The 16,047-nt window shown below is 41.5% G+C and overlaps 1 long non-coding RNA gene across 1 annotated transcript; it reads right to left on the bottom strand.

Moving 5' to 3' along the window:
* Window positions 1-305: 305 nt before the first annotated feature.
* On the bottom strand, window positions 306-14,854 carry LOC146832774 (uncharacterized). Its single transcript, XR_014961337.1, has 3 exons — window positions 14,774-14,854; window positions 5,713-5,952; window positions 306-1,103 (listed from the first exon to the last, which is right to left on the bottom strand). It is a non-coding gene; the product is annotated as an uncharacterized LOC146832774 (long non-coding RNA).
* Window positions 14,855-16,047: the final 1,193 nt, after the last annotated feature.

Raw genomic sequence — 16,047 nt, 5'->3', positions numbered from 1 at the left:
AAAAGATAAGGAATCTGCTGCTAGATGTCTCTGTCACATATACAGTACAGTAATACAACTTCAGCAGAACCGGAAACGGACATTGTGCAAAACATGGGCAACAAAGAAATGGAAGATCAGCACCGTGCCAAATATAATACATACAGTATAAGCAGAAATTAACAACCTGATGAGCTAACCAAGGTTGAAGCCCAGAAAAGCAAAGTGACCTCTAAGTGAGCTCTGAACAGCTGTTGAAGCTTGTCCAGGAAAGGCCAGATTGGAAGCCTGAGCAGCTCCGAGCAGCTTGTAACAGGGAGAAGAGAGATAGTTCAGTAGGTTTGAGATAGTGTCGGTGAAAACTAGAACTAAGCATGATATATATATGTAGTGCAAAATATGTACATATATAGTAGAAACAGTTACATACCTTTGGATGGCATTACACAGCTTAGATAAAATGAATATATTGTCACATAGATACACACCGATGAGAATCATTGAAACAGAGAAAATGATATACTAGTACTCAATGCATTTATATGCTATAAGCCTATAGTCTTTAATTCAAATATTTCTTTGTGGTTCTTCTACTTCTTGTTTGATTATGTCGTCAGCGGTTGGTTGTAATACAGGCAGCACACAATTGTCTAACAAATATTGTTAGCAAAAGTGCTGCATATTTGTACAATGTCCCTCAGCCACGCAGTTCCAGGGCACTTTCTCTAAGTGTCAGTAATGTAAAGGCACCCAGTATGCGGTCATCTGCTTCTCCTCCTTGGCCACAGTTTTGTTCAGTTGCGGTTTTACAGACCTGCCCTGTATTGTCTTCTTCGATCTATTTTTCTGCAGGCGTAGACCATCACCTTCCTTCAAGACTTGTGTGCTTTACTTGAAAGCATCAGTTTGTGTCACCGTCCCTGTGACACTTAATCATGGGCCCTTAGAGCGACTTGTGTGGTCTGTCCTCTCCTTATCTGGTGTGTTGTGCAGCTCCACTGGTGACAGATGTTCATCAATATCTGGTACCTCCACCTCAGGGCACTGGTGGTGCAGCTTTGCATCTTGTTCCTTTAATCCATGCAGGGTGTTTGTTCACCGTCTTTAGTCTAGTCCACCTAGAACTAGAAGAAACATCTTATTTTTCTCACCATGACCAGGTCTCCAGCATTGGTTTAGATGGATTTTCCTTTACAACGTGCATTACTAAAGACAGAGCATCAGGACAGTTGCATCAGTTATCTTAAGAAATCTATTTTTTATTTGAGTACATCCTCTCCACCTAGTCCTGAACATTGGGGGGTGGTGTAGGACATGCAATTTCCAATCTATTCCCAAACACTTAGACATCTTTTTCACAACTGCAGCCATACAGTCCCCCGCCTCTGACACCTTTTATGCCCTGGTGAATACAAAACCTCTGTATGCTATCTTTCATCAAGCATTGCACAACTGTTGCTGCATCAAGCTTCCTTGTTTAAAACGCATCCATCAATTTTGAAAACTTATCCACACACACACACACACACACACACACACACACACACACGCAAATATTTCAATCCATTCACTGGGAAGCAAATCTATCTGCAAGTTTTTAAGGAGACCTTGTGCGACCGGCAAGTGATCATGTGTAGCAGTGGACCAACCTTTAGAATGTTGGGCATAGACAAGACATTGGGACCAGACTTTCAAGTATGGTGTTAACTGTTGTAATAGCATACCCTGCTCTGTAATTAGCTTTCTTCAGTCTGCCGGAGGAACACTCTGTGTACCGCTCAGTCTGCCATTTCTAATGGTGTCTGCTGTAAATCTGGTCTTGGTGTGAAGCAATTTTCTACAGTGTCAACACAGTCATGCTTAGGGGTATAATCAGAATCACTTATTGCAGGTAATGTTGCCAAATTGACAGATGGGAATCTTTTAATTGTGATATTGTTTAGACAACAAGGTGACCTTATAAACTGTGTGCCTTGTGGGCGAAATTTGTGTTGCTGCAGATGACAAAAACAACAGTACCGAATGTGGCACCGAAACAATACAAGTATAGTCCAACACAATGGCAGCCCTTCTCTCTACCATCACAGCAGCCAACTCCCAGTCACTGCTGAAGGCAAAGTCACATAGTAGTATGCCACATGTCTTTTTCCAGCTATATCAGCACACCATCTGCAACAGCACACCATTTACATTGCCATTTTGCTCTGACAGATGAAAGGGCAGTTTGTAGTCAGGCAACCCACATGCGGGCGCAGTACACAATGTCTCTTTCAGTTTCTTGAAACAGTTTGCAAGTTCCTTAGTCCATACAATGTTGTTGGGTGCATCTTTTAGCATACATTGTCTCAAGATGGCATCATTGGATCTGTACTCGGAGATCCACTGGCAGCAGCAGTTCATCATCACCAGGAAGGACATTTATTTCTCAGTGGGTAGGGGCTGCAAGCCTGAATCATTTTTTTCTGTCAAGTGATATGAGGAGTGTACCTTGGGATATCACATAACCCAGGTAAGTGACCTATTTTCACTGGCATTTTGACAATGAGGCTTTGTGTCTTCTCTCTTGGAGGTTGTTCAGCAGAGCTTCAGTATCTTTCACAGATGTCAAGTAATGGAGATGCTATAAGGAGGTCATCAGCGTAGTGAAAGACACTACTACTTTCCAGGAGTAGGTGATCCAAGTATCTTTTTAGTGCCTGCACATTGATATTGGGATTCTCAGAGAAGGAAGTGTACTGAATATCTTGGGGCGAAGGCAAAGAGGTACTCACTCTCAGAGGATATGTCCCCTTTACGAGGGTATGACTGATATTCATCTTTACTCCCATGTGATTTCCAATCTCCTTTTGAACTTTATTAGATTATTAATGCTATAAATAAGAGTATAGGAGACAAGGCTCCCAGCCCAGATGGATTACCAGTGTTTTTTTTTTAATTTTTAAACAAACCCCTCTTTATGGGCACCCTTACTAACGTGTTTAGATCCTTAGTGCATGGGCCGATTCCTAAGTCTTACAAGTCCACTATCATAGTACCTATTTTTAAAAAAAGGGAATCGTCTCAGACGACCTGTTAACAGCCGATCTCTCTGATCGACTTTAGTGCTAAGATTTTAGGCCAAGTTTTACAGGCATGCATTGCAGCATGGGCTCTTGCAAAAACCATCTTATCAGATGTCCAATTTAGTTTTAGACACAGTGTTGGGACAATTGAGAAATCTCTATATCTTTATCTAATTTGGGGGTAGTGCATGAAGGCTAAGAAAGGCTCTTTGCATCTTGCTTTCATTGATTTATCCAGTGCCTTTTATCTTGTGTATCACATGAAGCTGTGGGATTTAATAGGTAAAATAGGAGTGGATTGCGACTTACGGACACTATGTGCCTACACCCGGATCTTATCTTTATTGTCCGCTATGGCCCTTCAGGTGAAGGCTCCGAGTAAACAACAAATTTGTTTACCCGACTTAAATCTTGTACACTCTGAATTGTCTTTGGGCAGTGGAATAAAAGGATTATTACAGGTACAAATGGTCTTTATTAATGAAACCCTGCTATAAGAAATACTAAATCATCAGTTTTATTCCCTCCTCTGCCTGAGGTGACAGTCTGTCCTGACATGCATAAGGTAACTCTGCATTCTCCATAGGTGTCACTTTATGGGGAGGGTTTTTGCACCCAACAATCCTTACTAGTTTGTGTTTTTTTTCCCCAAACCTCCGAGTTCACTAGTTCTAGAACATTATTTTTAGTCATCTATAAAGCCATATTTCCTTCAGTTTTATAAAAACTGCAGTTTAAGACCATAATGCATAATCTCTCAACACATACACAAGTCCCAATGTAAATGTAATATCTTTAGTTCTTTGCTAGTCCTGAAGGCGTTTTACTATAAGGCCCAAATGTTTAGGCTATATCGACGTGTGGTTCTGGAGCTTGCAATAAAATAATTGCTTCCTGTGAGCCTAGTTCAATGCTCACCACCGCAGTTAGTGCTCTATTAGCCAATTCTAACCTGTGGTCCGATACTTTTAAGTAAATCCTAGCAAATTGGCGGGCGTATCTATAGTAAAATAAAAAAAATTGTTGTCCTCTCCTACCTTAGGTGGAAACATGGCATTCTTCTCATACGTGTTTGATACCTTCATCTTAAAACACTGGCTGGGTGTTCTGCAAATAGGGTGATCGTCTATCTCTCCACGACATCCTGTGCTAATCCTTGTTTTTACTGGAAAGTGTTCCTCATGTAGCGCTGTTTCTCCTGTAAGTCTCTTGGTATCAGCAGGAATAACACGGATCACTACTAATGTCTCCTCTCTGGTATCCTCGCCCTCCATCTTATCTACGCTGTGCCAATGGTAATGTTATTCAGTAAGGTAAGCCCCACCTTGCATATCTCCAACAAGAGTACTTTTCCTCAAGAAAGCAGATGTTAGCTCTACTCCTAACAAATTGCAATTAATCTTTTAGCCAGTCTCTGAAGCAAGTCACAATCCAGCGAGAGACGGTCTCCTTTTAGTTAGTGTTGATCATCACTCCAAGATGCACCATAAAGGGTCCATTATTTTCATTCTCGGAACTAGAACAGACCTGTGGTGTCCAATCTAGTCCTAGGAGAGCTGACTCAAGGCCAGAATTTCATTGCAACCACTATGTAAATTCTTCCATTTGTAAAATGCATTTAAATTACTGTAGGAAGGTAGGATCCTTCTGCATGGTTCCCCCACGTTTTGTCTGGTGCTAAGCTGTTTTTGACTAGTCTGACTGGGATCCTGCTAATCAGGACGCCAGTCTCACTGCTTTCTCCCTTAATTTGGTATGCTCAGTACTTGGGTACATCCCGGATTGGATACTGGGTTACCCTTATCAGTCCCTAGTATATGGTACTAAGGTACCCAGGGCATAGGTACCCCAGAGGTCCCCCAATGGGCTGAAGTATGTATTATGGCACCCATGGGAGACCATTCAAACTCAAGCTTCCTATATCTAGGGTCACTGCACTTAAAACCTATAAGTCCCCCCTATAAGTAACCCTTTGCAATCCTGAAGGCAGGGTGCTTTGTTCTAAGTATGAGAGTGTCCCTGCATGAGCAGAACCACCCTCCAGCCTACGGAGTCCATTCTGCCAGGTTTTAAGTGAAGCAGCCATATACAATATAGAGGGGCACCACGTAATTACACGATGACCATCTCCAAAACAGCTGCAACGAATCCTATCATGTTTGGTATAAAACATGTTGGAATCATATCTTCCACACCAAGTTGGAATCATACCTTCCACGCCATAAACGGTGTGGAAGGTATGACTCTAAGCACTGGAAGAGCCCCCACGTTAGGCTCTCCATGCACCCGGTACAAGTCTCCTACACCTGGACAGCACAACATGGCTGCTGCCGACCAGAGACACGATTCTGCCCTCCTGCTGCTGAGCCAGGCTCGAGCAGGGGAAGGCAGAACAATAGGTATCCTGTCACAGGGAGGTGTGACCACTTCCCAGACAGGATGTAGTGTATTGGGACTGGGTGGGCGCCCTTGCCAGCGCCACTCAGTCTACATGAGGGGCACATTTGGTGTCCCCATGCATAGTCCAGTTCAAACCAGCTCTGGGAGCCGTTGGCACCCGCTCTGGAGCAAAACTGTAAACAGGACTTGGTAACCTCCCCCGTCCAGACCCTACCCTGGAAAGGTACCCTGAATCGTCCCAACCCTTTGCAAAGGGTACATAAGGGCTTACCTGTGGGTGGGTCCCTAGATTCATCATGGGACAAGATTCAATTCATACACCACTTCTTCTACCATCTGGACACTCTGAACTTCACTGGACTTCGTCCCCCTTTCAGTCTGCTGCATTGTCTATGCCTGTGCACCATACAGGAACCTTCCAAGGCCAGTGGGCATCCAAGACACTTGAAGAAATCTCCCTTGAAGTGAAGGAGTCACTTCCCTGCATCTGCAGGCACCACAACTGTGGGATCTGAAATAATAATATTAAGAAATAATACCACAAATACAGTTCTTTGTCAGAACAGAAGATAGCAGAATTTATTGGAGGCCAACAAACAATGCAAAATATGTGCGGCACGGAGACAGACAGCATAGATACTGAATGTCCAACGATGTGACGTTTCTGAAAGCTTTTATAGGCCCAAACGGCAAAGGATGCAGCATCATAACATACGTAGTACAAATTAAGCATTCTTCATTTGACTAATTAGCAAAGGCCTAAGTTGTGCTATACCATTTAAGGTCCGAAATATACTGTTGTTGACCACGGGTCCCAAGTTGGCAGTTTCTGGGACTTTCCACTGTAATGTAAGATATCAGTTCTAGTACTTTTCCAGTTAATAATTGCAACATAATAGCAATGACCAGAAATATTGCGAAATGGGATATGCTGAGATGTTTGTGTCTAAGCGAGCATCTTCCTTTGTCACGTATCTGTCTTGAGCAAGCCTTGCGTTACTAAAGCCGTTTCTCTGAAGCCAAGGAAAAGTACAAGCATCTTGTGCAGTGATTTTCACGTCAACTTAACAGGACCTAGAAGCTTACTGCATTTGGAATCACATAAGAAAGATGGCTTCTACATTGCCCTATCTGATACCAAATCACTAATTCCTAACGTCTGACCACCATCTCCTCTTCATCATCAGTATTGGTGTGATGTTCGTGAGGTCCCTGCCATTTGTTGTGGGGCATACATTGTGCACAGCAGGATATAAAGACTGTGCAGCATGCTGGACAAACATGGATCACTATGCAGAGGGTGATTAACACTGTTATTACAATAATCACCTCTAATATCCTTGATCCCCAGTTCCCTAACCATAGCAGTAACTGTTCCCTCATCCCTCCAGTGTGTATGCCGTGTGCTTCGTCCTTTATGTCTTTTATGTTATGTATTGCCTTGTCTATATTACGGCTGTTGTCAGGTATCCAGAAACACCACACCTGGTGGATGGTGTGACATACTCCACCTTCCTTCGCCAGGATGATGTCTAATGCAACCCTGTTCCATATTACTACTGCTCTCATGGCAGTGAGTTCTTCAGAGATTTTTCCCAAAGCTGCTACTGTTGAATCTGCAAGATCTTCAATCCTCCTTGCTAACTGGTGCATCGGTATGGAGGTATATACTACCCCTACAACAGGCACTATGGCCCCTAACCCTGTCAGCAAGTCATCCTGACATTCTCGTGTCCTCCTAACCCTTCCTGTATGGTGCTCTTGGTGCTCATGTGCAACAAGGAGCTTAGGGGGTAAATGGGCAGGTCGCCCCCCACTCATCAATCAGTAACAACAAAGGACCTGCTCAAAATAAACAGTGATAAACTTTCAACAGTGGCCCCTTCAAACTTCAAACGTCATCCTAATTGTCATGACCAAATAGCAGCTATCTTTATACCGTCTAAAGAAGGGGTCCTGGATCACCTAAATCTTTATTAAAAAAAAGACTGTGTATATATTCCACGGCTTTCTCCCTACAAACAGTGTACGAGAAAGAAAAACATGCAAGAGTGAAAAAATGAGTGAAAAAGGATGGCAGTGCCTCACGGGAGTAACACCATGGGAGTTTAGCAAACTGGTACTCGCCTGCTTCCTCAGGTTCTCATCATTAGCAACTGCCACCCTGTAACAAAAATGATGTGTGATATGAAAACAAATACAAAAAGTGCTACGTGTGAACACTAGACACCGGTAAGCTCATCCGGGCCCAAAGTAATGTCAACCCTAAAAAGAGTGACGTGGTCTATTCAGAACCCGCGCCAATCCTAGTTAAAAATAAGCTAAACACCACTAGCTATTTATCTTTTTATTCCATGCTGTGTGTTTGCTCACTTAAAAACCAACATGTTTCATTGCCTCGGGGGACTTGCGGCAATTTCATCAGGGCAAGGGTCAACTAGCCACACTGCACCATTATTTATCAATTATTTTGTTTTTTATTTTATCTGCATCTAGGGGAGACAAACAAACAAAAAACAACCAATCAATCTGCACCAAATAAAATCATGTATTGTATTGTGCTTTATGAAAAGTCACCTGAAACAAACAAGTATATTTACCAAATTGTCGCCCTCCGTTTGCATAGGTTTTCAAGTTTTTCAAGTTTAAGTTTATTATGTTTTTGGCTCTCAAATGAGGGCCACATAAAATAAACACAATTATACAACATTAATTACAATAAAATCACAAAAAAGACAGAAAAAAGGTAATACTTCATATTCACTGGTCGAACAGTCGTCTAACATTTCTCTATGTATCATTAATAAATATCTAAAAACCCTTTAAAAAAGTTAAAAATTCTGAAACAGAACATTTCATTTGGCGGACAATAAAGTGCATGGAAAAAAGTTTTTACATTTAAAATTCCTAATTGTAGACAAATAGGTTTTAACCATTTATAGCGCAATGAGCGTAGTGCGGGACAAATAAACAAGACATGATTACGATCCTGTACAGTATTATAACAAAGATTACATATTGGAGATACACCATACCATTTTGCAAAAAGGAGATTTAGTGGGAGCAAATCTTGTCTTAAAAGGTACCATAACCTACGGACTCTGTGGGGGATATTCCAGGTAAGGTATTGTTGTGCCAGCTTTGGTGTGTATGTGTTTAGGAGTAATTGCCTTTCTTTTTTTCCTTGTTGGGCAATCATATCCAATTTATAACTGAGTTCCCAAGATGCACTTTTTAATTTAGACTTTAGTTCAGAGGGAGTAAGTAAAAACAAAGTGCTTACATCCAACTCTAACAAAGTTACTGCTTTTCTAAAGTTTTTTACTAACAGGGAAAACTCGTTAAAATTGCCCAGTAGCTCATTTTTAATGGCTTCCCGTAAGGAATCCGATTTACCTCTAGCTAAGCAAGCTACCCACCTTACGAGGGCAATCAACCCCTGTACCCAACAACTTCGGAGTCCGAATTCCAGCCTGCATGAAGATACAGTGCAAGCTGTGTTAAAAGAAGAAATTCTTCTTAGTACCTTTCCTTCCATTTTATGCAAGAATCCCCAGTGTTTTAACTCCACTAATTCTAATCCATACAGTAGAGTTGCAGGGATCTTTGCTCTAAATACATCCAAAAATAGTGTGAAATGTCTCTTCCCTGTAGCATTGTACAAGGAACATAACCCCATACCATGAGCCGATGCTTTACGCGAATTATGCTCAATGTGGGGTTTCTCACTTAGGTTTGCTGAAATTATTTTACCTAAGAAGATGTAGGTTTTAACCACCTCTAGTTTCTGTCCTCCTATGGCCCATCTATAGTTTTCAGACCTACATTTTTTCTTTCCAAAAATGCACATAATTTTACTTTTCGAAGCGTTAATCTTCATGTAATGTGCTTCTGCAAATTGATTTAATGCATGTAGGCGGTTAGACAAGCCCTTCGGGGTTAAATCTAATATGAAGATATCATCTGCATACATTAAAACTGATATTGATGATCCTCCAATTATCGGGGCTATCCCACCACACACTGAAATGGAAGTAGGTAGGTCTACCGTATATAGTGAAAACAATATAGGGGCCAGTATGCACCCTTGTTTCAACCCATTCGGAGAAGGGATAGATTGAGAAAGACCCCTTTCTCCGCCTTGTAGTACCTTACACCACGTGTTCGAGTGAAGAGATTTTACAAGTTCAAGTAACTGTATTGGCATGCCTAATGTAGCAAGCTTTCTCCACAGCTTTGGACGATGTACCTTGTCGAACGCTGTGGAGAAATCGATAAATGCCGCATATATTCCACCACCTCGAACACGTACGTATTTATCAACGATCACCTGTAATGCTGTTAAATTATCAAGTGTACCATGCTCTTTGCGAAATCCAGTTTGTTCCAAGGGTAAAATATCATTTAATTCTATCCATTCAGTAATTAAAATCAAAAGACATTTAGCAAAGATTTTTCCTATAGAGTCCAATAGAGCTATTAGACGATAATTCGCAGGATTATCCCGCTCTCCCTTTTTAAATATGGGAATTAATATACTTCCCCTCCAAGAGTTAGGGACTGATCTCGATAGGAAGCATGCATGAAACACTGGAAAAAGAATCCTACTCCAGGAAGAGACATCTTGCTTTATTATTGACATGGGCAACTCGTCTGGACCCATAGCTCCGGAAGCGCGCATACTCTATCACCGAAGCTATGGTTTTCTCGGTCGGAAGCTCTATATTAGGCTCACTATTCGGGGCTAGGTCCCAGTTATCACCCTCTACACTGTTAGATGCGTACAAACTAGATATAAATAGTATCTAGACATCTTCAGCAATAGAGATGGGGATGGGGGAAGTTCTTGCACCACATCCCTTCCCTATTATGGACCAGAATTCTCTAGATTTATTAAAGGCCGATGCCTCTCTTAACCTAATCCAGAGAGAATCTTCTTTTTCTCTTTTTAATTTTGTTCTAGGTCTGGCCCTCCTTCTTCTTAGTAAGGCTAACTTATGCTCATTTTCCCTAGATCTACTAAGGTACTGTTGCCTCACAAGTTTATTTATTTCCTTATTTAAAGGTAGTAATATATTAGGAGGGAAGTGTAACTTCTTAGGATTTCTTGATTTCTTAGCTGTCATGGTAAGCTTCTTCTTAAAAATTTCAAAGTGTGAGAATTCCCTACCCTGCCATTCATCTAATTCAAATAAAGTTTGGGCAAGAATATTTTGTACATCTTTCATAGTGGAAGGGTCCCAGAAGCACCTTCCAGACTTACAATGAATAGAAACACCTTTATTGATTAAAGACCAAGAGTCAGTATCTGGAGGTTGTAATGAGACAGTTATATTAATCACATTATGGTCGCTCAAGGAGGATTGAGAGATCATTATGTCTCGAATATAAGAGAATGTATCATAGTCCGTAATTACATAATCCAGGATGGATTCACCCCTAAATGACTTATGTGTAAATTTAGCGGGAATGTCAGAAGGCATCCTACCATTTACGGTTAGCCCCTCTAAATAACTAAGTTCTTCAAGTAATATCTTTCCTCTTTTATTAGTTTTTATTTTACTAGGAAAGATTGCTTGGGGTATATTATATGCTTCTTCCTTAAATTTGCTTCTAAACATATCTATACTTGAAGTGGACACTTTGCTATTTAAGTCACCCATGAGTAAGATATATGGGGGCTGATCAAGCTCTAATAATTGTTTTACATAGGAAAACATTCGCTTCAAGACAATGTTAAAAATATCTTCAGGTGGTATGTATGCATTTAAAATTACAAGAGAAGTCCGTCTACCTACAGACGCTAGATTATTGATAGTTATTGATTGAAAGAGATTCTAGTGTCCTTATAATGGGAAAATTGCCATTGTAATGAATTAGATAAAAAACAGGCAATTCCACCTTTCGCATGACCTTTTTTTGAGGGTATAGCGGCGGCCTCGAAGACAAAATAATCTTTCCCCCCATATAGGATATTTTTACACCATGTTTCCTGAATACATAGCACATCTGCGTTCAAGGAGAATAGATAATCTAGCTTCTCTGGGAAATTATATAATCCTGCTGCATTCCAAGATATGACTTTTAATTGTCTGTTAAAGATGTTGAAACAGTCTTGGATTATTCGATGTGTTATTAGATAAGACTCCTGGTAGCCAATTCCAGTGTTGATTATCTTCTGTTAGAGGAATATCCAAATTCTCAGGGGGTGGGAGTACCTGAGAAACCATGCGTTTACCTCTAGAGACCCAGATCTTTAGATCTTTAATGTGGATGGACGGGTCTTCCTGCCGAAAACCCAACTTTGAAACTCCTTCTCTGGAGAAAATACGCTTTCCATTATTAAAAAAGGGTAACACGTCAATCCCTCTACGTTGGAATGTTTCCGCTTGTTGGAGGACAAGATTAGCAATTATTTTTGAACAGAATTTTACCCTTGCTCGTTGCCCATTTTCAAACCTTATTACTGAAACAAAATCAATATCACTTGACAAAATAAGTTTTAAGCTGTCAATATCCTTAAAGCAATTGAGCAACCATGATCTGTTCAAATTTAGGTCTGAATCAAATAAGGGAAGAAAATCCAGTGACAAGGTATCCACACATGGATTAAAAAATTTTAAAGGTGCAATAGTTACATTTGTGGTCACATCAGCTGGGGACCGAAAAATAGGTGCCGATGGATTAAGTACCCTTGTTACAGTAGGCATATTTCTTGTAACTTCATCCATTGGTGCCGGAGGCTCTATCTCATTAACCTCAGAACATAGGACTCCCCCATTCATAGTGCTGTCATCAAGGGGACCTTCTGCTATAGGGTTAGTGAAACAACCAGCAGCCTCATTAGAGGAAGTATCCAATAATAAACTATCTGGAGTTTCTATAACATCAAGTGCTTCTGTATTTACGTGCTTTTGAAAAATAATTTGCCTCTGTCTTTTGTTCTTATATTTGCGAACAGGTTTCCTATTTTTCCCTTTGTTCTTTCTACTTTTTTCTTTTACTATCCCCTTAGTCACTACGGTTCCTTCAGGTTCTTTTTTATCCTGATTAAAAATGGGAAAAAGTTTGTTTCCAGCGGTTTGATTAACCTCTACCAAACTTTCTTCCTTCAAAGTCGGTTCCAACTCTTTCCTCCAATTTAAAGAGAATGGAGTAGGAGTCTTAGAGGGCTCACGAATATCTACTTTTAATGACATCCCCACTGGTACATTTTTTCTCAATGAATTATTGCTGTCAGGAACATTCTGGACAACAGGTTCAATAGGGGAAATAGACCCATTCTCAGCATTTTTAGCAATTAATACTTTCAATATCTCAGTAACTGAGCCCAAAATGCAGTCAGAACTCCCAACAAATTTACCCAATAAACATAATATGGAAGCCAATAAATGTTCAAGTGCTATCAGAGAATCAGAAATTGGTTTATCATTTTTTGAATATCCAGATGCAGTGAGAGAGCAGATACCTGATAAATTGAATTGCGGAGATTTCAAATCACTCTGCATTGAGGGAATATCATTGGATGTTATAGAAGGAGTGCTACTATATAACAGTAATCCTGATGGCGTTGCTCCATTTGGAGTTTTACTAGGTTCAGGCTGTTTCAAGATTCTCTCGTCCATATAGCGACCACACAATTCAAGATCGATACTGGACGGAATAGAGATTTCTTTTATATCCACCTCCTGATTTTCTGTGTCCTTAAGAGTGTTAAGCTGAAGAACTTTCGAATTTGCTTTCATAAGGTCAGAGTTGTCTCCTTTGGATAAACATACTAGGAGATCTACATCTTTAGTCAGAGACCGGGTGGGCGAGTTTTTTTCCGTAGTTAGCACAGGATTAGTATCGTTCACTACTTCTAACTGCGGTTCCGTCATTGTTATCATCTCATCGTCAGTGATTATTGGAACTTCCATATATTTGTTCACTGGTTTTTCCCATAATTTCAACAACTGCATCTGTCCCTTAAGTTGTACGCTATTTTCATATTTATTACTCAAGGGGTTGGATCTGGTTTTTATACATGACCTCCCCCCTAGGACTCTTCCAGAGCGTAATTTCTTTGCTGTCATTTTATGTGGAAAATGACTAACCAAGCAGCAGGTTTTTTTTTTTGTTTTTTTTTTAAACGGAATATGTGAATGTTTTTAAATTTATATGAATAAATAAACAGTTAATAAGGTATGAATCCACGGAGAAAAAGAAGTAAATATGCGGCCAGTCAATAGATATATCTCCTTCACAGTTTACTCGCCTTCGATCACTGTCAGGACTTACTTAAAATAAAAATAACAGGGCCCTGCCCGGCCTACCTCGGCCACTGAGGGCCACAGAGGGCCCGCCCTTTGCCCGGGCTTCGCCCGGCGTCTTGCTCGCGTCCCGCGAGACGGTGGTGATGCTGCTTTTGAGCGCCTCCTGGCGCTAGCACATGACGCGGCAGGGCGCTGGGGCTTCTGGGGATTGTAGTGCAGTCCTCGCTCGTCTCCGCTCGGCGGCCCCGCTCAGTTGTCAGGAGAGCGAAGGGCGGCGGAAGACAAGCGGTAAGAGGTCCACGAGCAGAGAAATTATCCCCAGGCAGTAAGTGCACGAAAAATGGCAACACACGCTTCTACTGTTCAGCAGTCAGGAAAGTTTCCACCCACTCGATCGTGGTAATGCTGCTTTTGAGCGCCTCCTGGCGCTAGCACGTGACGCGGCAGGGCGCTGGGGCTTCTGGGGATTGTAGTGCAGTCCTCGCTCGTCTCCGCTCGGCGGCCCCGCTCAGTTGTCAGGAGAGCAAAGGGCGGCGGAAGACAAGCGGTAGGAGGTCCACGAGCAGAGAAATTATCCCCAGGCAGTAAGTGCACGAAAAATGGCAACACACGCTTCTACTGTTCAGCAGTCAGGAAAGTTTCCACCGTTTGCATACCTATACCCCTCTGATTATTGGGTTAAATTTGTGTATGAGTGTACCAGTCCACTCTTTCACTGGCCGCCAAATAATCTGAATGTGCGTCAGTCTATGGAGCAAAATAAAAGATTTAAAACCAGCGTCGTATTTGTATAAGTACATTCACCTGTGCCCTCCAACATACTTCTTTATCGTACGTTAGTCCATGGAAAGCCTGATACAAAATTGCTCGAGCAATGGTGAATATGGGGTTGTCTCTTTCTTAAATGCAAAAGCTTGATAATTCTCAGGATTAAAAACTACCTAGACTACATATGAGCGTATTAGGCATATCGCGTTGCGTGTTTCGATGTTTCAATGTGTATATGCTACCATGTCCCTGTTTAAAACCCTGTGTCAAACAATGCCCAATTTGCTTGATAAATCATTGCCCGCTCACCTGGTCAGCCCGAGAACCCGGCCTTAGCTCAGCCTCTCAATACTGCACCGGTTTACCCGTGTCTTTAACGCACGGCGCGTCGCGTTCGCGCATGCGTGTTTCCTTGTTGTATGCTTTGTAAGTATCGAGGGGAACGGCCGCCCTCTTATGTAGGTGTTACCCTAGGTAACCCATACTATTGAAATAATCAACTGTAGGTAATTTATCTCCGATATTTTAAATCCCAGATGTTTAAAAAACACGGCTCTGTATCTCCATATCCAATGAGCCTGTTATCTGGAAACAAGTTTGTCATAATGGATATTCATACGCACGTTATCCCGTAAATACAATTTGCATATTAAAAATGACTCGTAGATATCACACTTCGTGAAAAGACGTGTGGCTCGTTATTGAACTTGTGCCATCCATAACTAACTAATACGGGGGAGTGTCTCCAAGAAAAGCATTTTCTTCTGAAAATTTATTCTTTTTCAGTATGCTGATGCATAAGCTCACTCAAATACTGTACTTATGAACTCCAAGTATACCTCAATAGAGAAGCCCTTAAACTGGGGCCAGCAAGGCCATGTACAGGTAAACAACACAGCTATATTCACTGGTGTAAAGGAAGGGGGGACACTGACTACACATTCATCGAACCGCAACCTTGTGCCATTCAATGAAGTCATTCAGCCCCTGTTGGTCCACCCCCTCCTGATAAATCCAACGTGCTTCTTTTGTACTCAGCCTCGTTTCCATATTGTATTGGTCACCCAGAAGTCTTTCCAAAACTAACCATTGTAAATCCTGGGGACTGTTTGGCTGTTCGAAAGTGCGGCACAAGCTTCGTGGTCAATTTACCTATTCTCAGGGTGCTAAGGTGTTCCTGTATCCTAATCTTGACCTTACGTGTCGTGAGACCGATGTAATGGAGTCCACATGGACATGTGAGTCTGTAGATAACATTTGAGGTGTTGCAATTATTGAACCTGTTAAGGTGCCAGATCTTACCTCCCGCCAAGGTGACACTTTTAACAGATTCAGTGAGCTCGCAAACTGAGCATCCCCCACATTGATAATGTCTCGATGGTATACCTGTGTCTCTAGTTTCTAGTGTGGGTCGTGAGTGAACCAGGCGATCTCGCAAATTAGTGGATCGCTTAAAAGCAAATCTAGGTTGGGGCATAGTCATGGTGGAAGTGTTCAGCAAGTGCCAGTGTTTTCTGATTATTTGTCTGATTTTTGTCGAGAGTGGTCCGAATGTAGTGACCACTGGAATACAATCCCCATTA

The sequence above is a fragment of the Triturus cristatus genome, chromosome 5_1, assembly GCF_964204655.1.
Source record: "Triturus cristatus chromosome 5_1, aTriCri1.1, whole genome shotgun sequence".
NCBI lineage: Eukaryota > Metazoa > Chordata > Amphibia > Caudata > Salamandridae > Triturus > Triturus cristatus.
The sequence above is the reverse complement of the archived record's forward strand: the minus strand, read 5'-3'. Positions and strand labels throughout refer to the sequence as shown.